This window comes from Protopterus annectens, chromosome 6.part0 (assembly GCF_019279795.1).
Source record: "Protopterus annectens isolate FY-2018-M chromosome 6.part0, PAN1.0, whole genome shotgun sequence".
NCBI classification, from domain to species: domain Eukaryota; kingdom Metazoa; phylum Chordata; order Ceratodontiformes; family Protopteridae; genus Protopterus; species Protopterus annectens.
The window spans coordinates 814987114-815013785 of record NC_056737.1 but is presented as its reverse complement, the minus strand read 5'-3'; the positions used below and the strand labels follow the sequence as shown (position 1 = coordinate 815013785).

At 38.8% G+C, this 26672-nt stretch overlaps 1 protein-coding gene across 4 annotated transcripts in view; it reads left to right on the top strand.

Annotated features, from left to right (window-relative positions):
• SYT16 (synaptotagmin 16) overlaps positions 1-26672 on the top strand; it is a 1077368-nt gene that overhangs the window by 411309 nt on the left and 639387 nt on the right. For 2 of the 4 annotated variants that reach the window (XM_044074489.1, XM_044074488.1), the window contains exon 1: positions 15184-15412. The exons of the other annotated variants lie outside the window; for them this stretch is intronic. The gene's annotated coding sequence lies outside the window, so the exon portion shown is untranslated. Of the gene's footprint in view, positions 1-15183; positions 15413-26672 lie in introns of those variants that run through there. 4 annotated transcript variants of the gene reach the window in all.

Genomic DNA, 26672 nt, shown 5'->3' with positions numbered 1-26672 from the left:
TATCCTTTTGTTTAGTGTCCTAGTTGTTTTTCCTATGTAGAAATGTTCACATGTGGCACACTGTGCCATGTAAACAATGTTATTACTCTTATATGTGTAGTGTCCATTCACTTGAATTTCTCTTTTCAGATGTTTCAAGAAAATACCAGATGTACCACTAATGAATCTACACTTATGACTGAGAATATTGAGTGGAGTTTGGTTATTTGGTTTGGTTCTGTTTGTTTCTGGTGTTATCTACTTGTTCACTTCACTCGTGTGTTTATGGAGGATTCACAGGATGTATTGCTTAACCTGAGCACCCACGCAGTTCCGGATTCTGGTAGTGTTTCGGCAGACCAGATGTCAGAGATTATAGCAGGAGCCATTCGCCAGGCTCTTTCGTCTCAACTGGGAACTATTGGCGTCAAAGCAGCTGTTACAGGCGGTAACAGCAGGGAGGTTATTTCCAACGGCACTAATTCCGGAAACACTACAGCACGCCAAAAGAATTTGGCGTTCAACATGCAAGGCGAAGCGTGTAGTTCACCTCACAATAGAGATGTCAACAATAATGGATTCATTCAAGATTTGCTGAGCGAAGAAGGCATTAATCCTTTTTTCATGGGTGAAGTGGATTCAGAACAAGGACAAGTAAGTGACGCTGAGGCTGTTAACATTGACGACAGCTTTGAAGCGTGCAAAGATAACATTTTTACACTAGAAAAACTTAGTCTCAAAATGGTATCATTACAACTCGAAATATTATACTTACAAGAGAATTTGAGACTGAAGTGTGTGCCTTTTGGGTTGAGAACTTTCAAGTACCCAAATTGTGTTTCAGAAGGCGACATTCTTTTTGGTAAATTGGTTGACTTGTTCAACAATGTTGGGTTACAATACATGAGATTATTAGTTGAACATTATACTAGCGAGACTGTAAAACTAAGGACTGACATTGAGAATTTGGACTGTGCAATTAAATCAGCTGAGGCATTCAATTTATTAGAGTCCCTATATCTTGGCATTGAAGCCAAAGCAAAGCGACACAGAGTGTCCATCATTGCAAGAAAACAGGGAAAACTTCGCAGAGATTTGGCTGCTTACGCAGTGCACAAAGCATATTTTATTAAGTCCACTGTTAAGACCTTTGGTCAAAAAGTTAAAGTTAACACCAACAATACAGACAAAGATGTTGCTAACCACACAAACAAAGGAAACAGCAGTGGTTTAGCAACTGGTATGCAACAGGACAACACAGTTCCAAAACAGAACAACTCAGTCAACAACAATAATTTAAACAGTTTGGACACATTTGTTGTTGAAAATGAGTCTGAAAGTTCTGGTGCCAAAAAATCAAAAAGTCCTTTTTTAGTGGACAGTACAGGTGTAAAAAAAGTGCCAAAATGGTCCAACAAAGTACAGACAAGGAACAAAGGGAAAACCAGAGGGAAAAAGAAGTTCTGAATTACAGTATGAACTTTTTGAACATGACTGACATTAATCTAACAGATGATATGGTCTCAGTTTTAAACAAGGGTTTTTCTTTTGTACCGTCCAATAGTTTTGATCTTGCTAAGTTAATAGTAGATTTTAAACTATACTGCAGGAAGTTGAATTTAAAGTTTATTTTTGACAACACTAAAATTGTTGAAAATTCTTGCAAACAGGGTAGGACAACAAGTACTTATAACCCTTTGTTAAATTCGACTATTGCAGTGTTCAACAAGCAGTGTGAACTAGACTTTAGGTCTATTACTAGAAATAAAGAAGGGTTGTGTAACTTGTCGGAAGGTGAAATAAAAGCCTTGCACAATTTAGCTAATAACAAAGGTTGTCGGATTATGAAGGCCGACAAGGGTGGAACAATTGTGTTAATGAATCAGATAGATTATGTAGAAGCTATGAAAACTGTCTTGGCTGATGAAACAACTTATCTCAAAGTAAATACAGACTTTGTGTCGAACAGTTTTGTCAAATTAGATAGTAGTTTGTTTGATATGGTATGTGAAGGAAGTTTAGATTACAAAACATATTCCTTCTTGCACATAGAATACCCCAAGTTAGCTGCATTGTTTGGCATACCCAAAGTGCACAAATTGCAAGAGCATTTGCCGTTTAGGCCCATCATTTCAGCTCACGGTTCAAAGACTGAAACCATTTCAGTTTGGCTAGATGACATTTTGAACCCAATTGTGCAGCAGTCTAAATTCTATCTTAGGGATTCCTGGCATCTTCTACAATTATTGAGAGACATCAAGGTAGAACATGAAGATGTATTCTTTGCATCTTTAGATGTGGTGTCATTATACACGTGCATTAATCAAAAAGAAGGCATTGAATACATGAGAGACTATCTCACCAGGCACACTAAGTTAGGGCACACCATGATACACACTGTTTGCAGTCTGATGGACCTAGTGTTAGACAACAATTTTTTTAAATTTGAAGACGGTCTTTTTAAGCAAACATCTGGTGTTGCCATGGGGTCACGTGTAGCGCCAAGTTTTGCAAACATTGTTATGGCATCTTGGGAGGACAAACATATGACAGGACAGTTCGATACAAGTAGGATTATATTTTACAGGAGATACATTGACGATTTGGTGTTTCTATGGAAAGGTGATCATTTGTCTTTTTGTGAATTTTTGCAAACACTAAACACTACTACTGATTTTTTGAAATTCACAATGGGCGAGTTTGGAAAATCCATTAACTTTTTGGACTTACATTTATATTTTGATAGTTCAAACAAAGGTTTTCACAGTAGTATTTTCAGAAAACCCACTTTCGTCAATCAGTATCTACACTATGACAGTCTGCACCCTTTTCACATGAAAAGGGGTGTGGTGAAAGGCCAGTTCATTCGCCTGAGCAGACTGACCAGTGAAGATAGTAAATTTTCTAAGGAGACAGTGGATTTAAAACAATTTTTCATCCAGAGAGGTTATGACACATTCTGGCTCGATTACATTATATCTGAGGTCAGGGCACTGAGAGAGGACAGAGCCAGGCCTATTCTAACAGATCTAAAGTCACACAACTATCCTAAAGAAGGTTCAATTTTTGAAAAGAATTTTGTTTTATCTTTTCCTTTACCCATTACCAATGAAATGGACATCATCAGGGGTATATTATTCAACAATTGGAAAATTATATTAGGTAACCACGATTTGGCAAAAGCCATTGGCAAAAGTCCATTATTTACATATAAAAAAGTCACCAACATTAAAATGATTTTAGAAAGAGGAGGTAGCACTTTTGGTGATAGTGCAAGTTCTTTGGTGGGTACATTTGCATGTAAGAACTGCAAACAGTGTAGATTCATTAGTGGTACATCTGGTATTTTCTTGAAACATCTGAAAAGAGAAATTCAAGTGAATGGACACTACACATGTAAGAGTAATAACATTGTTTACATGGCACAGTGTGCCACATGTGAACATTTCTACATAGGAAAAACAACTAGGACACTAAACAAAAGGATATATGAACACAACTTAGCCATTAGAAAGAAAGACACTCTAAATGCTTTGGCTAAGCATTCATTGAAGTGTCCTTCATTCAAAAAAAATTTATGTTTTCAGTTTTGGAAAAGGTAGATGACACCATCTTTAGTGGTAATTATAAAGTGCAATTGGAATGTAGGGAAGCCATTTGGCAAATCAGGTTGAATGCGGATGAGCCACCTGGTTTGAACGATGTAATCAACATTAAGTGTTTTTTACTTAAAAACAGGTTTTAGACCTAAAGTACACAGTACTTTTATCTTATTTAAGTGTATTATACACATTCTTTGTAATTTTTGTACATTTGTGATGTGGAGTTGATAAATTGTTATTGCTCAAGGTTAACATAAGTTTACAGTTTAAATTATGACTGAGAATATTGAGTTGAACAAACATTGGTGCTTTTTTGTACATGTGACTAGCATGTCATCACTATTTAAATCATTTGAAAACAGTTGGGTGCATTTCTGAAGAAGTTCTATTTTAATAAAAGAACGAAAACGTTAAAGCAGGTGGCTATTCGTCTTCCATTTACGCAAACAGTGGAGTTTGGTTATATATATATATATATATATATAAATAACTTTCTTGTGTGGCGTAAGCTATGGAACCTTGCTGGCTAGGCTTATGTAGGCCCTTGGGCCGATAGCCTAGTACCTACCTATGAACCTGTGAACCTATATATATATATATATATATATATATATATATATCCACATATATATATATATGTATATATATATATATATATATATATATATATATATATGAGTTACCATTGGAAGATTGAAACGCCAAAATGTCGACATTCATATGGCTAAGACCATATGATCAACATTGAGAATTTCGAACATCCAAAAAAAAAACCCACTCCAAATTACTAACACATTGCTCTGCCCCACACCCCCCGTAACTTAAATATACCAACTCCGAGATTGCACTAGATTGCAGGAATGGAAATCTTTCCATTCTGCACTGTACTGTGATGCTAGTTCTATCTTGTCGACATTGCAGATGTCGATCGTATGGCCTCAGCCGTATGAATCTCGGCATTTTGCAGTGTCGACAATGTGAAGGGGACACATATATGCACTTATTCAGAACTTATTGTAAGCACTAAATAAGCTACAAATTACTACAGCACTCAACTTTCCTCACTGTCTAGAGGAAAACAGTTTCTAGTACTTAACAAATATGCACCTATCCAGACATGTCTAAGGGTCAGCTCCCGGTGTTTTCTCCTGTCTACTTGATGAATCTGGGCATCTTGGGGCAGTGCAGCAATTGCCTCATGTACACAGACAATCCTCTCCCCCTACCACCCAACACTACATCCTGTGAGAGATGCACTTATATAGCCAAACTGGAAACAAAGCTGTCTTCACCTAAGACTGGACTAGACAGTCAAGAGGAGAAGGTAAACACGTGCACCACACCACACTCAGCACATAGTCCCTCAAAACCTACACCACTAAAACACACACATAGAAACACAAAACACACACCTACATTCATGGAGGCTCTCAGTAAAAACCTGCCCAAGCAACAGGGACCGCTAAAGCAGAAACACAAGCAACCTCCACCCCCAACACAATCCAAATGACACATAGCCCACAAACTCAGTGTGCCACTCAACCACAGCCCATAAGGCATAACAACATACCCAACACTCTAGTCATAGGTGACTCTATAGTCAGGCACACTGATGTTCCACTCACCAGGCTAAACAAGGAGAAAGTTACTGTCAGCTGCCTGTCGGGTGCCAGGGTCCGCCACATAACGCATGCTCTCAGGTCACTCCACAACAAGTACAAATATGACTCTGTCATTGTCCATGTTGGTGTGAATGACCTGAGATGTACCTCCCTGGACTACATGAAAAGGGACATGGAGCAGCTGTCCGATCTTGTAGCCCAGGCAGGTATGACCTTAGCCATGAGTAGCATCCTGCCATCACCCAGAATGATACCACAGTATAAGGACAAAATGATTGACTTCAACAGTTGGCTAAGCTTCTGGTGTCATTCTAAGGGGATCCAGTATCTGTCTGCCTGGGATGACATGATCGACAAACCACGATGCTTTGCCAGAGATGGCCTGCACCTGTCGCCCCTGGGATTCAGGATACTGGCTAAGGCTCTAGCCACCCATATAGTGCCTTTTTTAGGCAAGGTTCAAATGACAAATTCACCACCGTAACAGGTACAGGCAAGAAGAATCTGAGGGTATTGCTACTCAATGCTACAAGTCTAAACCTCAAAATGCACTCACTCGAGGCACTCCTTACATTGGAGAACATCGACATCTGTGCAGTGACAGAGACCTGGTTCAAGGCTCTAGAGATTACCCCTGCATTACCAGGCTATAATTCATACCACACCTTTCGGCCACCTAACCTGGACCGAAACACTAAAGGCGGAGGCGTGTCCATATTCATTAAGGATATCCACACCTCCAGGCTAGTTGCTTAGCATAATGCATCCGAGATTATCCAAGTGCAACTAACTCTGGGCAAGACCGCAATCCAAATTGTAGCTTGCTACAGATCCCCCACCATGCCCCAGGATTCCCACTCCTCATTTCTTGACACACTGGAAAATATTAGGGTACAACCTAACACCCTAATAATGGGTGATTTCAACTACCCTACCATTAACTGGGAAAACTACTCATGTACCAACTTATCCACTCCTCCACCGGGGCAGAAATATCCTAGACTTGGTTATTACCAACGTGGGCAACTGGTGCTCCACACCAGAGGTCAGTTCCTCGTTGGTCAGATCCGACCACAAGCTAATCACCCTAGACATCCACATCCCTCCCCCACCCCCCCATTAGGGAAACCACAGTAAAAAATTTCTCCAAAGCCAACTTCACTCTTCTTAAGACAGACGACACCCATGCTGATGGACAATAGAGGTATGACTGCTGAATCCTACACAAATGCACTTTATAAGCACTTACACAAGTGCATGGATCATGCAATCTCTAACAGAACCAAGATGCTATCCTCCAAAAAAAGGAAGCCAATCTGGTGGTCCCTTGTTATAAACAAACTCTACAACAGAAGAAAAAAACTGCTGCAAAAAAGAGTAAAATCCCATGACTGGAGAAACTCCCTGGTCAGCCTCAGTAAGATGCTGAGATCCCTCATGAAATCCTCCAAAGCTAGTTTTGAAAACAAAATTGCCACTGACTCTAAAGACAACCACAAAGCATTCTATAGCTATGCCAAGAATCTCAATGGCAACTCTCAGATCTGCTCTGAGTTACAGCACAATGGCACTAAATATACAGAACCAACTGATATTAACAACATCCTGGCAGATAGGTTCAGTGCTAACTTTACCCCCCTGTCATCCCCTAAAGGGCCCATCTCTATACCAGAAGAATGCAAAGTTCCTGTAATCACGGCTGCACAGGTAAAAAACACACTATCCAAAGCCAAGAACACAGCATCCATGGGACCTGACAACGTCCCAGGCTGTGTTCTACATGAACTACAGAATGAACTGGCACTCCACCTAAGTACCATGTTCAATCATAGCCTCACCTCAGGCTATGTGCCCACTGAATGGCACACAGTGACGGTTATCCCACTCCACAAAGGGGGAGCCACCACAGACCCTGGAAGCTACCGCCCCATTGCAAGGCTATGGAATGTATCATCATGGAACTTATAAACAATTACATTGGTTATCTCCAAACTCAGGACCCCACCCAGGTCGGGTTTGTAAAAGGCAGATCGTGTCTCCTAAACCTGATAGACTTCTTTGAAGCAGTCACCAAAGCTGTAGATGAGGGTAAGGTGGTTTACACAGCCTATCTAGATCTTGCCAAGACTTTCAACACCATCCATCACTTTGGAATTATAGATAAACTTACTAAACTAGGTATAAATCCCTATGTCACAAGATGGGTTGCCAACTGGCTCACTGACAGAACCCACAATCTGAAAGTAGCAGACTCCAAATCCAACTTCAGACCAGTGACAAGTGGTGTACCACAGGGTTCAGTCCTGGGTCCTTTCCTGTTTGGTATCTACTTCTCTGAAGTACAGGCTAACACAGAAGGTCTTTGGCTAATGAAGTTTGCAGATGACTGCAAACTAGGAGCCATAATCAAAACTCCAAAAGATGTGGAAATCCTACAAAACGGCCTCGCTGAGACAGATGCCTGGTGTCAAAGCCATGGCCTCAAGCTCAAAGCCAAAAAGTGCATTATCATCCCTTTTAGTAAAAACTCTGTACCCACGAACTACCACATAGACAGTAGTCTACTTAACACTGAAAGTGTGATAAGAGACCTTGGGAACACAGGTGGATAGTAGTCTGTCCTTTGATAATCACATCGCCACAGTAGTCAGGAAATCCTTCTACGTGGCACACCTCATCACAAAAGGTTTCTCATCCATGAAAAAAGAGGTAATTGTTCCCCTCTACTCGTCATTAGACCCATTATAGAGTACAATGCCCCTTTTGGTATTTACCTCACAAGACATCTACAACAACTGGAAAGGCCACAGAAATACCTCACAAAGAGGATTACTGGCCTCAAATAGATGCCCTTCGCAGACCGTCTCAAAAAACTGCAGCTTTACTCCGTTGCATATCGCCTACTCAGAGGCAATCTCTGCCTAACACACAAAGCTATGTCAAACCCAGAGCTTTTAGTCATGCTTCACTTAATTCACCCCAAGGATCACTTCTGTGGCTCTGCTCGACAGTGGCACAGGAAAATAATTTTCTTGGGTGGCAAAAAGCCAGGGTAACTTTTGGCTAGGCTTATATAAGCCCTAGGGCCAATAGCCTAGTACCTACCTATGTACCTATATATATATATATATATATATATATATATATATATATATATATATATATATAAAAACATACATACACACACACATATTTATATATATATATATATATGTATATGTATATATATATATATATATATATATACATACATATACATATATGCACACACACACACACACACACACACACACACACACACAGCTGTATACATGTGTACTAAAGTGTTTCAGAGAATGTGAGAGGCTAGCTAACACAAACACAGCTGTAAATCCTTCAAATGCTGCTGGAAGCACTGCAGATTGCACCTTTAATTGTGACAAATTTTAGGATTTAAATGGAATTTACAAAACCATTATCACGGTTCCAACATGTATTGCTGAAAACAGAGCAGTATAGTAAGAAGAGAAAAAAAGGATAACTATTTAGAAGAGAGCTGTACCTAACACGTTTACAAACTATATGTAAGCCTTAACTCCATGTAGGATTTTATTTAAAAAATACTGTAGTTTTGTTTATTTTACTGTAGCAAAATACAGGATGTTGCAAGATTTGTTATTGGGACAATTTCCCTTTAAAGTGAAAAGTGTAGTGTTGCAAGGTTGCCAGCAACACATACATATTGGAACAAATAGTGTGGCACTGTGTCATTTTTGTGAAATAGAACTAAGCAACCTTCTCCATTTCCTGTGAATACTGAACTACCTATCCATAAAATTCAATATACAATAGTGTCAGATGTCTGTGTTTCAACCCTTTCCAGAGCAGGCATTTGGAGGAAGGAGGTGTAAATGTTTTTGGACCTCCTGACACATATGCTATGGGTATAAGTAACTTGTAGAAGCTCATATTCAAGTGCTAATAGCCTTAGTATAATTGAATAAAATTAAGCTGGGTTCATACAGTCAGAATGACTGTAGGTTTAAGTGGAGCTCCACAATCCAAAACACGAATCTTTGATTACATCATACAAAAAAAATTGCAGGAAATCATATATATGATTTGGAACTTGCCATAGGCTGACATTGATTTACGACCAGATCAGTTCGCTGTTTAAGCATGCCTTAGGATGCACAGTTGTAGTCTCATGCTTTGGCCATTAGAGGGTGGCTATCTGAGTACCACACATGGTGTTCTCAGTTCTTGTTTGCCACCTAAGTGGTTACTCTAATTAGCTTCTCAGTGCTGTTGATAGAAACCCCCCCCCCCCAAAAGCCCAGTCCCCTCTACAGTCCAAATAAAATATTTTTCTGCTTGCTAACTGTAAATGCAGTTTTAAGATTTTCTTCTGTGGGTAAATGCCATTGCCTGCAAAAGAGTGGCACAACTTTTAACTGTGTCTAACTGAATGTGTTTATGGCTAGGCATCTTGTGATTACTTATCTATTATTGCTCCATGTTCCTATTTCGGTTTAATGTCTCTTGGGGTTTCTAATGCCATGCCAGGAATGGACCCCATTCCTAAGTCAGGGTATGATTAGAGTTCTTGAAATTAGTACTTTTGCAGTCTTTGATGTTAGCTAGGAGTGCTCTTCTCATCACCTGCAATGTGCCTAGAATTGTCTTCCTTTGTCGTTTATATGGGTTACGTGCACTGGTAGCATATCTAAGTACGACTGTAAATTCTATTTTTATTAGATCCACTGCTCCTACTACTGTTGGAAATGTCAGAGTATCTTTTTATACTTTGCTGTTTCTGCCTGCATATCCTGGAATTTTAATATTTTGGGTCTGCCTCTACAGAAGACACTGTAAACACTGGGTGCAGCAATTTCAATGATCAATGCTACTTTTTTCTTTTTTGCATACCCTACTATACCTAGTTTTCTCACATTGATTTTTTGAAGTGTTGATAATATGTGATCCCATGCGATGTAAACTTTATCATTCTCTATAATGCTTCTCAGCTACTTCTATGTTGTAGTGTTTACATAACCCCCAGTGCAACAGTCTTGCCAAATTATTATTCCATGAGTGCATCACACCCAGCAACAAGATGTGTGATTGTTTCCAGTTCTTTTTACAGAACCTGCATTTGTCTGTTTCTCATAGTTTCATAGGTGAGTACTTGGCTAACTTTCCTTGTGGGCAATATTAAGGCTAGCCAATTTCTCCCTTAAAGATGAGCATCAAGACCTGAACCTTGTGCCTGTGAGGTAAACACCTTAGCCATTATTTCAACTTCCAGCCCTTATACCAACCTCCCACATGTTCAATGGACTTTGTAAACCAACATGATACCCAGTCCATTATCAAGGGCCGCCATTATTAACGTTTCATCTTTTGGTTTCAATTCTCCACTCCTTAACATCAAATCCTGAAGAACATGAGGTTGTTCCAGGAGATCTCTGTACTTGCCACTACATTTATGAATTTTCTGCATTTCTTGTCATCTGATCCTTTTTCTTATATTCTTTCTTTTGCTTTTTGGCACATTCAGTTGCTATATGACTCTTATCTACATCTGGCTTAATTTACATTCCAACTTGATACTAAAATGCTTCTTCGCTTCTTAGATTCCTTTTTATGTTTTTGAACTTTCACTATGTTTGGATCTGATGAGGTCAGCAGATATGTGTGCAGTCTAAACATGCATTCAGTTTCGAGGAGGCCCATACCTCCTTCAGTGCAAGGAATATATAATCTTGGTAAACATTGATTTTCATATATCATATCATAAGCATGGAACACTTTCCTTCTTTGCCTGTCCAACTGATTGAATAATTTTGGGGCCATTTGATCACCTCAAAATTGTTAAGTTAGAAAAGAAATGCAACTGATTTATGGCTTGAACTTTATTTCTAGATGTCAAGGCAGTTTTCAATATTAATTTTAGCCTTCTGAAGTATTCCTTACTGAGGTTTACTTGCATTTGTTCATGTTTTATTGTCGATCCTTCACGTATTCCAAAATATTTACACTCCCTCCTGCTGAAGTTACTTGATATCACATTCCTGTCTCAGGTTGATATTTTCTGGTGCTGAAGCTTTCCTGTTTTAAATGTTACTTTTGCAAATTTATCAAGACAAAATTTCATTATTATATCATCTGAGAACGTTTTAACCATTTGTAGCTGTGCTTTCAACTCCTCATCTGATGAATTATACAAAAAAAAAGTAGATGCAGAGTCTGTGTTTTCTGTACGTCAAATTGTAACCATAACCTAATTTGTTAAGTAACAGCTTAAGGGGTGAAGGTCAAGACGAGGGTGAGATAAAAGAACAGCAATGACAAGGAGCCACCCTGAAATATCTCCCTTTGAATTTTTATCCCTGGGATAATAATTTGTCATGGCTCTATTGCAAAGTGGATTGCCACTGTAATGTAAATGATTAATATAGAGTGTATCTTAGACATCTGTAAGCATTCCTTTATCCACGAATGTGGGATGCTGTCATTGTTCCCCGTTTTACAATTCTCTGTTATAACTTTATTTAGCAACAAATGTTCCTTTGTTACATATGGTTTGTTTGCTATTCTTTTGCTCTATTGCCACCATCGAGTTTTTTTTCTAAATGAGTATAAACCCTGTCTGTGTCAGTTCTGGTATATAATTTGTATATTGTTGGAAAGCAAATTGTTGGTCTGTAGGTTTTAGGATGGCTTGCAGATTCACTGTTGAGGAGGAGTATGTTTTTTCCTGTTGTTAACTAGGGTGGTGTCTGTTTTGAATGCACATATAAGTAATTCTTACTCGGTGATAAATCTTTGTGTAAAGATGTTTCCTGTTTCCTGTATGAAGTTGCCAGTATACTCCTGCATAAATCCAGTGCATGTTCTGTTTGTAAGAAGAATGCAGTATTAAAACTAAATGCTTTGTACTTCTTTTAGCAAAGACTTTAGCTAGAAAGTCTAAAAATTTAGTACATTTTTAGAGGATAAGGAATTCAAGATAGTTCTTCTCCTGTTTCTCTCTCTGTGAGTCAGGTTCTGTGAATGCAAAAAGACAGGTGAAACTTAAGCATAAGGTCAAACATAGAGAGCCTCCTGAAAAGCAAACAAGTTGAAAGCATAGAAGTATGCAGCTGAAATCTTCAGGAGTCAGGTCACAATTACCCGTGGGCCTGTTGTTTATAGAATGTGGCCACCCAGTCTGGGAGATGAAGCCTTGTCAACTTCCCCACTTTCCTAACAACTCCTATTTCAACAAGGGAATCTATGGAATGAGGAAAACATTTGGGATAAACATCTTTTATTAAAATGGTAAAACTCTGAAGATTCAGGAAGAAGAAAACCTTTAACTCTATAGAAAGCAGACCTCCCTTTCCACACACTGGCCCCCAGATTCCAAACCACAACTTGAAGTCTTCATATAGTGACCCAGATGACTGCTGCTGTATCTCTTACATTCTTTATTACTTCATTTCCAGCTACTATGGTGGAGATGTACTGGAGGCCAGGTGGTTGGACAGATACACAGTCCTAAACTGATTACATGTAACAGTGAGTGGGTGTCTGACTCCAAGACTACCAAAGACCATATACATGTTCAGCCCCAAGATGTATGAGGCTTTCATATTCTGTGACTTAAAAGTATTCAGCAGGTGTATTTCGATTTAGTGTGTAAGGCTGCATCAAGCTTTAGAGTTGACCATAAGTCTTCTTTCTCTAACAAAGTTGTACATAAGAACTGATGCTTAATCTTCTACAGGTTCTGAGGGAGAGGATCATTACTTAGTTTATTTAGACCAGATGTTTTCTCTCATTATTGCAGTACAGATGAAAACCAGAAAGGCTGTCTGTATTTAGGTTCTCCCGATCAAGTGGATGGGGGGGCTCAGAATATAACAGATCACTGCAGTGCACAATATTTGAGATGGCGGAGGAAAGTCACCACATATAAACACGTTAAATGGGACTGTATCACTGTATGCATTAGAAGTATTGTACAGATGGGCTTGGGTTTTTGTAGGCCTAAATGTGCATACACACAGACCTATAATAAACAAAAGCACATTCTTATAAAGCCACTTTGAGTAATGGATATTTGTGCCTGTGTATACACATATTCTTACATGTTTTTTTACTCTTTTTATGCTTAGCTCAGCAGGTAAAACTTCCTCAGGCTTAGGCTAGTCTTGCACCTTCTGCTACCCATGATACTCTTCCCTCCACTAAGCTACTATTTAAAAAAATTGAGATTTGCTCTGTTTTTGTCAGATTTTCTGAGTATAGGTCAGTGAACTTCTTCATTATTTTACTTGGCAGAATTTTGCCAGTGTTTTTGCTTATTTGAGCACCTTCTGTTGCCAGTAAGTCACTGCTACCATACAGTTGCTGATACTTCTTTTCACTTTGGTTTGTGGCCAGGGCTTTGGCCTTTTTCACCACCATGCTCCATTCCTTTAATAAGTGTGACTGTCAAACAAATCACTTATTCTAACAGTAGTGACAGATGTGTTTATTGCTTTGGTCCATGGTACTTACCGGACTCATGATATCTGTACTAACCTTAACTAGGTGGTTTAAGTACAGCCTCATATTATGGAAAAATCTCAGCCATTCTCTGTTGGTTTTGTAGTGCTCAAGGACAAGCAGAACATGTCAGTATTCTCGCCTTAGCCTACCTCGACTCCTAGTTCTTCAGTGAAGCCTTACTTTTCTGTTTGTTTTTCTTAGAAAGCCATCTTTGTCAATTTGATCAAATCTATTAAGCAGGCATCCATTAAGAATAAATGCACTGAACTGGGTAATATCAAATCCAGCCTCCTTCTACAGGTGCGTGTGTTCAAGCCATCAAACCATGATGATGCAGTATTCTCCTCTGTTACTGTAAGCCTTTAACATGAATAACAACCTCTTAGATGACATGTGACCCAAAGAGCATTATTCCTTTTTGTGGGCTTGAGTTTTAATGAATCATGTGAAACTGATGTATGGATATTAGTTTCTGGCATATGACTGTTCTCAACACATGTATAGCTTGAAGCCCTCCACTTTTTTATTATTCATTTATTTATTTATTTTTTGTAGGAGGGCAGCTTTAAGTCAGTGCAGCTGTATAGTACACACTTGGTTGACCTTTGATCACTTTCATAATCCAGAAATTGATATATTCTTACTCTAAATGCAAGAGGATGCCCACCAAGTGTCCTTACGGTTTGTTTTGGTTATGGGTGTTTTTATGCATAATTTTCATATATTTGTTACTGCAAGGAATAATGTTTAAGCCCACATGTGACAATGTCAGGCCACAAGATGCCAAATAATTATTACAGGGATACATTCTGCAGACTGTATGCTTCCACTGGGGCTGTAAATGCAGTTAGATGATTATGTCAGATAAGTGCAGGAACAGCCTTCTCATGTGACATCATAAAACAGGTATTGAGCTGTTTAACAATCAGCTCCATTCATAAATTAGAGGGTTACACTTCCTCATGGTGAAAGTTTGCCTGAATCTATGATTGCAAAGGAAAATGGCATCTAGCTTTCTTTGTTAATTAACTGAAAAAAAATGCGCTCATCATTTTTTACTGTATATATCTCCTGTGTACTTCTTTTCTTAAACAAAGCCTTTTGAATTAGGAAGGACCTTAAGTTAAAATAAAATGTTTACCCTTTTCTGACTCAAACTTTGAAACATTTGACCTTGTTTAACAGCAAAATGTTTAAATTATCAATACAATAACTCAGGATTTATCCTGATGCTTATGGCAGGTTTATAAAAGGTTGTCTCAAAATGGCATAAACGTAAACATGCTGTCACCCCTGTTCTTTCTAGCTAATGTGCCTGATTTTGTTTCACTCACTCTTCCGGGTGGAATTCCTTACAGTATTGTCACACTGGCTGGTATGCATGCAACATTTGTTTTCCCTGTGATTAAAAGTCATACAGTCATACCACCACACCCTGTTCTACAAGTATTTCTGCCTTGTACTTGCTCAGTTATCATATGAACAGCTTACTACTTATTCAGGTATTGAATTAGCACAGCGGTACAGTAGCAGTTCAGCATACAGAAATCCCCTGGCCTCACAGTTAGTTTTCATCCTATCCCCCCAAAAAGGAATTTGTTTTTGCACGTACTCTCTTTTGAAACTGGTGACAAGTACTAATGATTACTTCAAAACGGACTTTAGACTTCTGGATTGAATGCACACATTGAGGTAAGTCGAAGGTTACTTCCTAAAGTGTTTCATTATTAATTATAAGGGTAGTAAATCTTTGATGTGATAGGAGAGGCAGCTTTCTGAAACTGAGTGTCCTATTAGATATGGAGTTTTCCAGACAACAAACAATAATGGGGAGACAGATAATACAGTAATGTTAAATAGATTTATTGTCTCGTTTTGGTGTGATGAGCTGAACAGAAGGATTAAGAGAGATGATACTCAGGCAATGTTTTTAGGAGTGGATACAAATATAGCTACAGCTATATTTTGAAAAAAAAAGTTGTGTAACTGGCATAATATGCTTACTTTGTATAACAGTGTTTTTGAAGTTTTAAAATGTGTTCAGGTTACTGTTTCACATCGTTTGCTGTCATTGTTATTATCCATTATTCTGTACCAAGGCATGCATCATGTTAATGGACTTTTTTAGTTTTGATTTGTGATATATACGTTTGTTTATGATGTTTTTGGTATGATTTTCACAGGGTGTACTTTGCTGTCCCTAATAAGTAGCAAATGTTTCAGGATACTTGTGACACTTCAAAACATGTTTTATAAAGTTGTTGGAAACATTTTAAAAATCTCAGCAACTGTTTTAGCTTTCATTTTTTAAGAGTGCCATATTTTTCATGACTGAGCATTTGAGAAATTAACATTAACTAAGAATTATGATATTTCTTTTAACACCTGCTCTTCAGATAGCGTATGTATAAGTAGCATTATGAATAAAAACTGGCAAATGCTGATTCTGATTTGGTAAACAAACTGGATGATAGACCTCAAAACATTTATAAGTGGAGTAAAAGTTTTAAAAACATTTTACAAAATACCCAAGCCAACAATAATAGTATTTCCCATATAATGTCAAAATGTGGCTATTGCAGCTATTGTAAATATATATATGTTGGCAAGTCGGTATCAGCTGCACAACAGACCATTAAAATTTCAGGGAAGTTTAATTGTAATACAGAAGGAGTTGTATATTTAGCAGTCTGTCAAGAATATCCAACATTCTTTGTAGGGAAGATGGAATTTATGAACATGTGTATGCAGGACCGGCCTTTGGTCAACTGGTGACATAGGCAAAAGGGCTCTACAGCACCGCCCCCACACACACCAATCTGTGCCCCCACCCTGGTCTACCTACACTATCCAGATTACTGGAAAAGTGCCCCTGCTAGAGTGGCGGCCTAGGCGGCCGCCTAGTTGGCCTGTGCTTAAGGCCAGCTATGTGTATGAAATGAAGAATAAAAGAAATACAAATACATTATATAAACATATTAGTTATTTTTTCTTCCCATAATATATTTTTTATTTTCTAGATTGGAAAATGTTGAATGTAAGCCTAGGGGAGGCCCCTGGAAATTAGTATTGGAAAAGAGAGAGTTGTGGTGGCAGATGAAACTGAATGCTGCTGCACCACCTGGGCTTAATGAATTGCTAGCTATTACTAGTTTAGTAAAATTAAAAGCTTATAAAAATAAAGTTGTTGTTGTTTGTCTTTCGGCTTTTTCTGGGTAAGGAGTCGCCACAGCGGAACTCCGGTCCGCTAATGATTGGCAGTAGATTTTTATGAAATGCTGAGGTGCCAGCTTGACGCCCAACCTCCAATGAAGGCACGCCCATTTACGCACGCATGTCTTTCGAACGCTACCCAACCACGGGGAGGACATGCAGACTCCACACAGAAGGCACTCCCAAGCCACACCGAGAATCGAACGGGAGAACCTCTTGCTGTGAGGTAACAACGCTACCGCTGTACCACCACGGCATACTTTATAACACAATGAATATCATTTGTTGTGAAATATTTAATTGTTTTCCTTAATTAATTCATCATTTTATCCGTTTTTAAGGGTTGTTAGTATTGATGTATTTTAAATAGTGGAAGTGTGTGTTTTTAAAAATAGGAAGTGTTTGATTGGATGATTATGTCAACCGACAAGGAATTCAGTCTATTTAAATGTGTTTTAATGGTTAGTAAAGTTTTTTTATGAAGAAATCCATTAATAGAGGATGAAAGAGCTTAAACAACTGTTAATAAAGTCACAGGTGCATGCTGGGAACACTATTTTTGTTGTTTTTACATTATATATTTGTATGTTTCTTGGAGTCAGTGTATGCCTCATTTTTTTTTGTTTGTTTTGTTTTTACTTAGTCTGTAGGAAATGTGCTCACATAGTGGTTGGGGGGTGGTGAAACTACACACTTAGGGCAGGGCTAGGTAGAGTCACCTTGTGTAGTGTATGATGTCACTACATTTGCTGTTGTAGTGCATACATACCCCTAACTGTGGGATTCAGAAAAAATGCCAAACTAGAATGCAAGAGAGGATGAACCCAGTCATAGATCCACCAGGGAGCTCTTCGTTATATATCATGTAATGCAGTAAAAATGTATTGGCGATATCCTAATTTTCAGAACCACTCATGCACCCAGCTTAACCATCAGAATGCATGACAGGAGTGCTTTAATGTTTGGAGTATTTTGTCCACAACTCATTACCACCTGTATTGGAGATAAACATGCATGGATGAAGGAATACAGGATGCTGAAGTTGTACATAGTTAGACTGGCTAGAACTCACTCTGTAGTTGCTTTCAGGGACACATACTAACCTGGAGAGTATAGGGCATAGCTAATTCACACTAATGCCTAATACATTATTTGCATTATTTTAATAACTGGTAGTGAATGGTTTGTATAGTTTGTATTGCTTATTATTTATTATTATTTCCATATTATTATGGGTTATAGCATTCAAGCATTTTAAGAAGGTACTGAATCATTTATTTGCATTTGCTTTCCATGGTAGAGCATTCACCTCCATGCACCTTTTTCAGACTCATCCCAGGGTGGTGTCTGGTTAAATGACTTGCTTGAGTCACACAGGCAGTGGAAGCTGAGGGAATCAAACCTTGCACCACTGGGCCACCTTTATCACAGTTCATTAACAGTGCTTTAATGCTGTTAGCCAACTGCCAGACACTGCACAGATTTGTACACTGCTTTGTAACGAATAGATGGCTATGCATACCAGAAGCTTATGAACACATACTACTACTACTAGCACTACTACTACTACTACTAGCACTACCACCACTACTACCACTACCACTACCACTATTACTACTACCACTACTACTACTACTACCACTACTACTACTACTACCACCACTACCACCACCACTACTACCACTACCACCACCACTACTGCCACTACCACTACTACTGCCACTACTACTAATAATAATAATAATCTCAACAAATGGAGGATCCTACTTTGACATACAGAATTAATCACTTTGTTTAACTCTTCTCTAGTGAGATGGATGAAGGATAAATTATGAGATGTTTCTGAGGACAGTTTAGAAATTTTATTTTTTGCATATGCTGTGTACTTTGTGTTCTCAGGCATATATTATCCAATCAGACAACTGCAGAAAATAATTCTGAAACATATGCTGACCAGTGGCACAGGACTCTAGGATACATAATTGATTCATATGCACAAAATTTATAAAACAGAGCTGCAGCTTTATAGTTCTAATCCTGCTGATGTCCATACTTGCTTGCGACCCTCGCATAGACTGTAGCCCATGAAATGAACTTTGTACTTCGTGTATGTTTTGCTAGAGCATGTATACACAGAAGTTTGATTTTTCTGAATAAACAGGCCGTATGAGATTGCTAGTCCTGTACCTCTCCTCCTGTACCATATAAAACTGTACCCATAATTTTGCCATGCAGTTGTTTAGCTGTTGAGATTTATTTTCACAAAGATTTGCGATTTGCACAATGAGAATATTTCAGGTTTTCCTATAACACATTTCTTTTAGACTTAATTTCTTAGGGACCGTGCCGTCTTGGCACTGTTGGCTGTGCTGCTGCACTCTGCTGGTAACTGCGGTTACCCAAAAATTTGTCCGGAAGATGCAGAGAGAAGTATTGCTGGATCCTTTTATAAGATGATATCTATACTGACGCTAATTAGTAATAGAACATCTCGGCAAAATGTTACTGTGTTACTGCTCATATGATATAATGATTATCCTGTAATTTAATCTGTGAATTAGAATTGTAGTTTGGACAAGTACTACCACACAGATAAACTGATGTAGCTGTAGAGTGGTCACTGTTGTTATTGTTTAGTTGTTTAGATGGGTCTGACTCTTTCTGACCTCAAAGGACTTCACCACACCAGGACCAATTGTCCTTTATTGCAACTTTAAGTTGTTGTAAATTCAAATTTGTTACCATACCTCTCAACTGTTCCTGATTTTGACTCAAATCTTTACTCTGTCCCTCTTAATTCTTCCTAAAATTGGTGATATTTGGATAAAAGATGATCACTTGCATTTAATAAATAATGGCAATAATTAGAATTATAGATTTCTTGTAGTTCAGAAAATGTGTATTAAATGACAGTATCTTATTATGTCAGTGTCTCATATTAATAGTACTAATATTTTAAAAGTGTTCCCGTTTGTCCCTGATGGTTCTGTTGTGATTCTTCCCTGATTGGTTGAGAGCTATGTTTGTTACTACATGGATACTGTCTATTCTTCTTAGCATTAACCACCCCTTTCTTAGCACCAGTGTCTTCTCCATTGAATCCCATCTTTGCATTTAGTTTCCAAAGTAATTGAGATTCAGGTTTCTATCATATCTTCAAATAATCAGTTGGCAGCCTATGGTATTCTCAAATATTTTCTCCAATGCCACAAAATCCAACTCTCACAGCCATATATTATTGCAAGGAAGACCATAGCTTTGACTATATGGACCTTTGTTGACAATACGATATCTTTACTCTTTAATATGTTATCCAGATTTGCCATAACTATTATTGTAAATTATTTAAAATGCTTATTATAATAGAAAAAAACAATGGGGCTGTTTTAGGACTGTCTTTATTCTTCAGCTATAAACAAATGCATATGAGAACTTAAATTCTTTGCAGTTTTTTCACAGTAAGCAAACTTGAATTAAACTAAACCAAACAATAAAGACCTCCTGTTCTTTATAAAAGGTATTAACCTAAATTTGTATTCATGCCGTATCATACATTCACCTACAACCTACTCTACATTTTCATTAGACTGTAATATTACATTGTGGTTTGTATTACTTCTTGCAAGCGATGAACTTTTAAATTAAGTAAATGGTCTCTATCATTAATATGAATTTGTCATGCATTGTGCGACCTGTATAGTGTGTATTGCAACAGTCATATAGTTTTGCCTAAGTAAAAATTGTAGCAGGTGCTATTCTTGTGCTGCAGGTTATATAACTGTCTGTTACACTGCGTGTATGTAGTCAGAAGATGTACATCTTTATTTATTTATTTATTTGACATTTATTGACTGGGATAGTCCATCTGAGCTTGCGCCCCTTTTCAGCGGAGCCCGAGGAGGAAAGCCCCAAAGATCAAAAATTAAATGAATAGTAGTAAAATATATAAATTCTCAATTACAGACTTAATAAATGATAAAATGCACAGTAATTGTTTTGAGAAAACGTAAGTATCATAAGAAGTGTAAAATCATTTTAACAGGAGTGGAAGTTAGAACATAATTAAAGAAGAACTCTGAGTAGGGCAGAAGAAGATGAGAGGTGAGTAAAGAAGTGGTTAACAAGAGGAAGGAGAGATGAGGAAAAGGAAGTATGTCTAGGATCAAGTGTTATGTATTATGCTGCGAGATAACATGGAGAGAGAGAAGTATGAGGTATCAGTAGTATAGGGGGTAAGGGGTAAGGGTTGGCAGGGTAAGGTGAGAAGTAGGTAGTAAAAATAGTACCAAGCAGATAAATGAATAGGTAGTGGGTAATGGGGAAAGGAAGGTGTGGAAAGGGGGGAGAAACAGAGGGAGGGATAACTGAAAGGAAATATTAAGTGGGGTGGTTGCAGTTACATTTCTAGACAGAAATTAGGTGATTTTTGAGGGGAGTCTTGAAAGCATGTGTATGGGTTATATTTCTAAGGGACATAAACTTTGTTTTATGCTTATAAATACCAGTGAAAGGAAACAAAATGACTGGTGGATATAGACCAAAGTTTTCATTAAACGTATGACTGTTCCTATTGCTTCAGCCAGAGCCTTCTTTTCACTACTTCATTTCTAAGTAAATGGAATTGTGATCTGACAGAAGAGAAACGAGAGCAAATTAATCTCGCCAAGGCATGTTGCAGTAATCATTTTCCATTAGTTTCACTTTTTCTGGCCTCAAGGACTTCAGCATGCCTGGCCCATTTGTCCGTCATTGTATCTTAAACTTGTTGTAAATTCATATTTGTTACTTTATTAATACTGTTCATCTTAGTATGTCTTCTATTCATAATTAGTCCAATGGCTATAGCCTGCTTACAGTCTTTCTAGTTATTGCTGTTAGGGGCAAGAGTGGTATGGTAACATTTCTAAAGGCTAATGAGTGATTCATCTAAAAGCAAACTAAAAGATATGCCCCCTTCCCCAACAAACAACACGGGGGACAGGGGTCAGAAACTTAGACTTGCAGCATGCGTTAACTCTTAGTCATGGTGCTGATAGTGAACTGCAACTAGCAATTCACAAAGGGACTCCAGGTGGAGTGTTCCTAAGTAAATATTACATTTGAGTTGAATCACTGCTTATCTTACTGAGCTCCATTTGTGCCTAATGGAGAATAATTCTTAAACAATCTGAATTATAGAGCTACATAAGTATATTTTTGCACTTTAAGTGTTCAGTGTTTCTTATCAGCACTGCACAGGTTGTATTTATTTTGCTTATCAGTAATGCATTTTTTTATTTGTGTAACAGTTCTGCACTAGTTTACTGCACTGTTTTTATTTATTTATTTGTTTGACTGAATTATTTACTTTTCTGTGCCTCCATTTGTATAATTGCTGATCTGTGGTTGGATTTTTGTATAGTTTGTGGCTTTTGCTGTTGCCCGCCTCTACTGGGAGTTTGTGGTATACTCAGACCAGACAGGTAAAACTGGTCAAACAACTTCTGTGTTATGTCTTTGTCTCAGGCTGTGACTTTGGAAGGGTCTTTTATCTCCTGGGATAAACATTTTACATTTGAGTTGAATCACTGCTTATCTTGCTGAGCTCCATTTGTGCCTGATGGAGAGACATTTAAACAATCTGAATTACAGAGCTACATAAGTATATTTTTTGTACTTTAATTTTCAGTGTTTCTTATTAGCACTGCACTGGTTGTATTTATTTTGCTTGACAGTACTGCATTGTTTTTTATTTATTTGTGTAACAGGTCTGCGCTAGTTTACTGCACTGTTTTTATTTATTTGTTTGACTGAATTATTTACTTTTCTCTGTCTCCATTTATATAATTGCTGATCTGTGGTTGAATTTTTTTCTCACACTGACCCACCCCATTGCAGTTGTGTTCTTATACTTGTTGCTTTTGCTGTTGCCCACCCCTACTGTAAATTTGATAAGGGACACTCCTCCCAGTTCCATCTCATTAGCTCATTCTACTTATTACAAAGATCATTTCGGAAGGTCAAACCCCTTAGTTTCTTAACCTTGAATTTTCTTCTGTTCCTCCTCTCTCCCTTTCCACTTTACTAAAAAAAAAACACTTTATTCAGCTTCTTTTACTGTATTTGTGTTTCCTCCTCCTGCTCCAGTACTTCATCTTGCTTTTTCTGCTGCTTGTTGTGGCTTGTTCTCTATATTGTCAATTGCATCTTTTCTGTTGCATTTGTTACTGCTTGTTTATAGCCTATTTAAATTGTGTTATTCTAAGCCACTTAGTTTTGGTTTAAGCACTTGGGCTTTAGGCTAACCCCTTAGCTCTCCCTGGCTTTTCTCTCAGATTCTAAAAAATATGGATGGACAATTTCCTACAGTTTTTCCTGCCAGTCTGGTTGATATGGGCGTCCTGAGACAGTATAGCAACTGCCTTATGTACACAGATAACCACCTACTACTACCACCTAGGAACACAATTTGCAACAGATGCAACTACATTAGGAACCTAGAGTCCAAGTCTCTCCCTCACAAGCCAGCATATCTTGTACTGAGAAGGTTGTTAACACAATCACTACACCTCAAACACCACCCACACCTACACAACGCACACCCATATATGTGGAGGTCCTCAACAAAAGCATACCCAGACAAAGGAGACCTCAGAGGCAAATACACAAGCGATCTCCACAGCCCTCCACACTACATACCACACATAGTTCACACACCTGTGTCTCACAACCACTAAGGCTTAACCATAAACCCAACATATTAGTCACAGGTGACTCCATTGTGAGACACACAGATGTGCCCCTCACCAGGCTGGATAAGGAGAAAGTCACGGTTAGTTGTCTGTCAGGGGCCAGAATCTGCCATATCACACATGCACTCAAGTCTCTCAACAACAGGTACTGTTATGACTCTGTCATAGTCCATGTTGGTGTGAATGACTTGAGCCATACGTCCCTGGACTATATGAAGAGAGACATGATTGAACTCGCTGAATATGTGTCCCAGGCAGTATGTCCCTAGCCTTAAGCAGCATTCTACCATCACCCAGAATGATGCCTGAATACAAACAGAAAATGATTGACTTTAACAATTGGCTTAGTTTCTTGTGTCATTCCAGGGGGATCCAGTACCTGACCACCTGAGAAGATATGATCGACATCCCATGATGCTTTGCCAGAGATGGCCTGCATCTGTCTCAGTTGGGCTTCAGGATTCTGGCAAAGGCTGTTGCCTCCCTTATAGTGACCTTTTTAGGAAAAATGATGAAGTTAAAACTACCAACATAAAAATTTCAACAAAACACAAATTAATGGTCACGCTGCTAAACACTAGGAGTCTAAACATGAAACTGCACTCATTGCAAGCATTCCTAACCCTGGAAAATGCTAACATCTGTGTGGTCACAGAAACCTGGTTCAACGCTGTGGAGAGCACCCCAGCCTTACCTGGTTACTCATCCTATCATACATTCAGACCCCAAACTGTGGGTAGTAAAGCCAAAGGAGGTGGAGTTTCAATATATTTTAAAGACATGCACACCTCCAGGCTGGTCAAGCAGTATGATGCACAGGAGGTACTCCAAGTGCAGTTAACTATTGACAAGACCCCTATACAAATCAAATAGCTAGCTACCAGCCCCCAAATCTGACCCAAGATGCCCAAACTACCTATCTAGACCTCTTCGAATCTATCAAGATTCAACCCTTTACTCTGATCCTAGGTGACTTTAACTACCCAAACATAGACTGGAAGAACTACTCTTACCAGAATACAAATGACTAGAGATTCCTCAGTTTTGTCAATACAAATGCTTTGGAACAGCAAGTTGATATCTCAACAAGAGGTGATAATATCTTGGACTTGGTATTTACCAACATGAGTAACCATTACAGCATACCTGCAGTATCAGTCTCCCTTGTAAGATACAACCATAAAGCAGTCACGTTTGAAGTCATTATCTCCCCTGACCCCCCTCTAGCTAGGGTCAATCAAAAAAACTTTTCCAAAACTGATTATAGCCTCCTGAGAGATGGTATAAACAGTTTCACAGCCCCTCCCCCTCTCTAGGAACTGACATCCAAAACTATACCAAATTACTATACGAACATTTATATGTGTGCATGGACTCAGGAATACAAGACAGGACTAAATCATCCTCCACAAGGAAGAGTAAACCTGTCTGGTGGACCACTGCAATAAATAAACTCCATAACAAAAGAAAATATTGCTGACCAATACCAAGAAGGAGCAGGTGCCCAGTCAGAAGCAATCTCTCCTTAGCCTACACAGGCAAATAAGAGCACTAGTGAAATCCTCCAAAGCAAACTTTGAGTCCAGATTGGCCACAACTACTAGAGGCAATCATAAGGCCTTCTTCACATATGTCCGTAATCTCAACGGTAGCACCCAGATTTGTTCAGAACTTATGGTCAAGGACACCACATATACAAATGCCGTAGATATAGCAAACTTGCTGGCTGACAGATTCAGTGAAAATTTCACCCCTCTGTCCCCCCCATCAGTAAATAACGACATTCCCCTTCCCCTTATATCTAGGGATTAGGTCATCACTGCTCTCTCAAAGGCAAAAAATACAGCCTCCATGAGAGCCGATAACATTCCAGGCTGCATCCTACATGAACTCAGGCAGGAACTTACAGCACCATTAGGCACCCTGTTCAACCAAAGCCTGAGTACTGGTTTTGTCCGAGCTGAGTGGAGGGCAGCCACTGTCATCCCTTTACACAAAGGCGGAGCATCCACTGATCTGGGAAATTATAGACCCTTCAGCCTAACTAGCCTGATCTGCAAGGCCATGGAACGGATTATCATAAACCTCATTAACAAGGACATTGGCAACCTCCAAACACTCAATCCACACAGTTTGGCTTCGTCAAGGGGAGGTCATGTCAGTTAAATTTGGTCAACTTTTTTGAGACAGTCACCAACGGCATCGATGAGGGGAAGGCAGTGCACACCACCTACCTTGACCTGGCCAAAGACTTCTATACTATTCCCCACTCGGGCATAATAGATAAACTCTCTCAACTAGGCATCAATCCATATGTTACCAGATGGGTAGCCAACTGGCTCACTGATAGAACCCACCTAGTCAAAATAGGGGAAGCCACCTCAAGCAGTAGACCTGTATTGAGTGGCGTACCCCAGGGTTCAGTCTTGGGGCCTCTGTTATTTGGGATATAATTTTCTGATGTATAGGCCAAAACCAATAGCTATGGCTGACCAAGTTTGCAGATGACTGCAAGTTGGGAGCTGTCATCCATTCCCCTAGTGATGTGGACATCCTTCAAGAGGGTCTCACCCAAACAAATGACTGTTGCCAGAAATATGGCCTCAAGCTGAATACAGAAAAATGCATCATCATCCCCTTTGGTGAGAGAGATGTCCCCACAAATTATCACCTAAATAACATTCTAAGCATGCAGTCAGTTGTGAGGGATTTGGGCACCCATATTGATAGCAGCCTGACTTTTGACCACCATGTTACTTCCATTGTATGGAAAGCTTTCCACATGGCCCACCTCTTAAGTAAGGGTATCTCATCCAGGGACACGGAGATCATAACATCCCTGTATTCTTCCCTTATAAGGCCCATTATTGAGTACAGTGCCCCATTCAGCATGTACCTCGCAAAGCACATGCAGCAGCTGGAGAGACCACAGAGGTTCCTCACCAGGAGAATCCAGGGCCTGAAAAATATGCCACACAGATAGGCTAAAAGCCCTATGCCTCTACTCT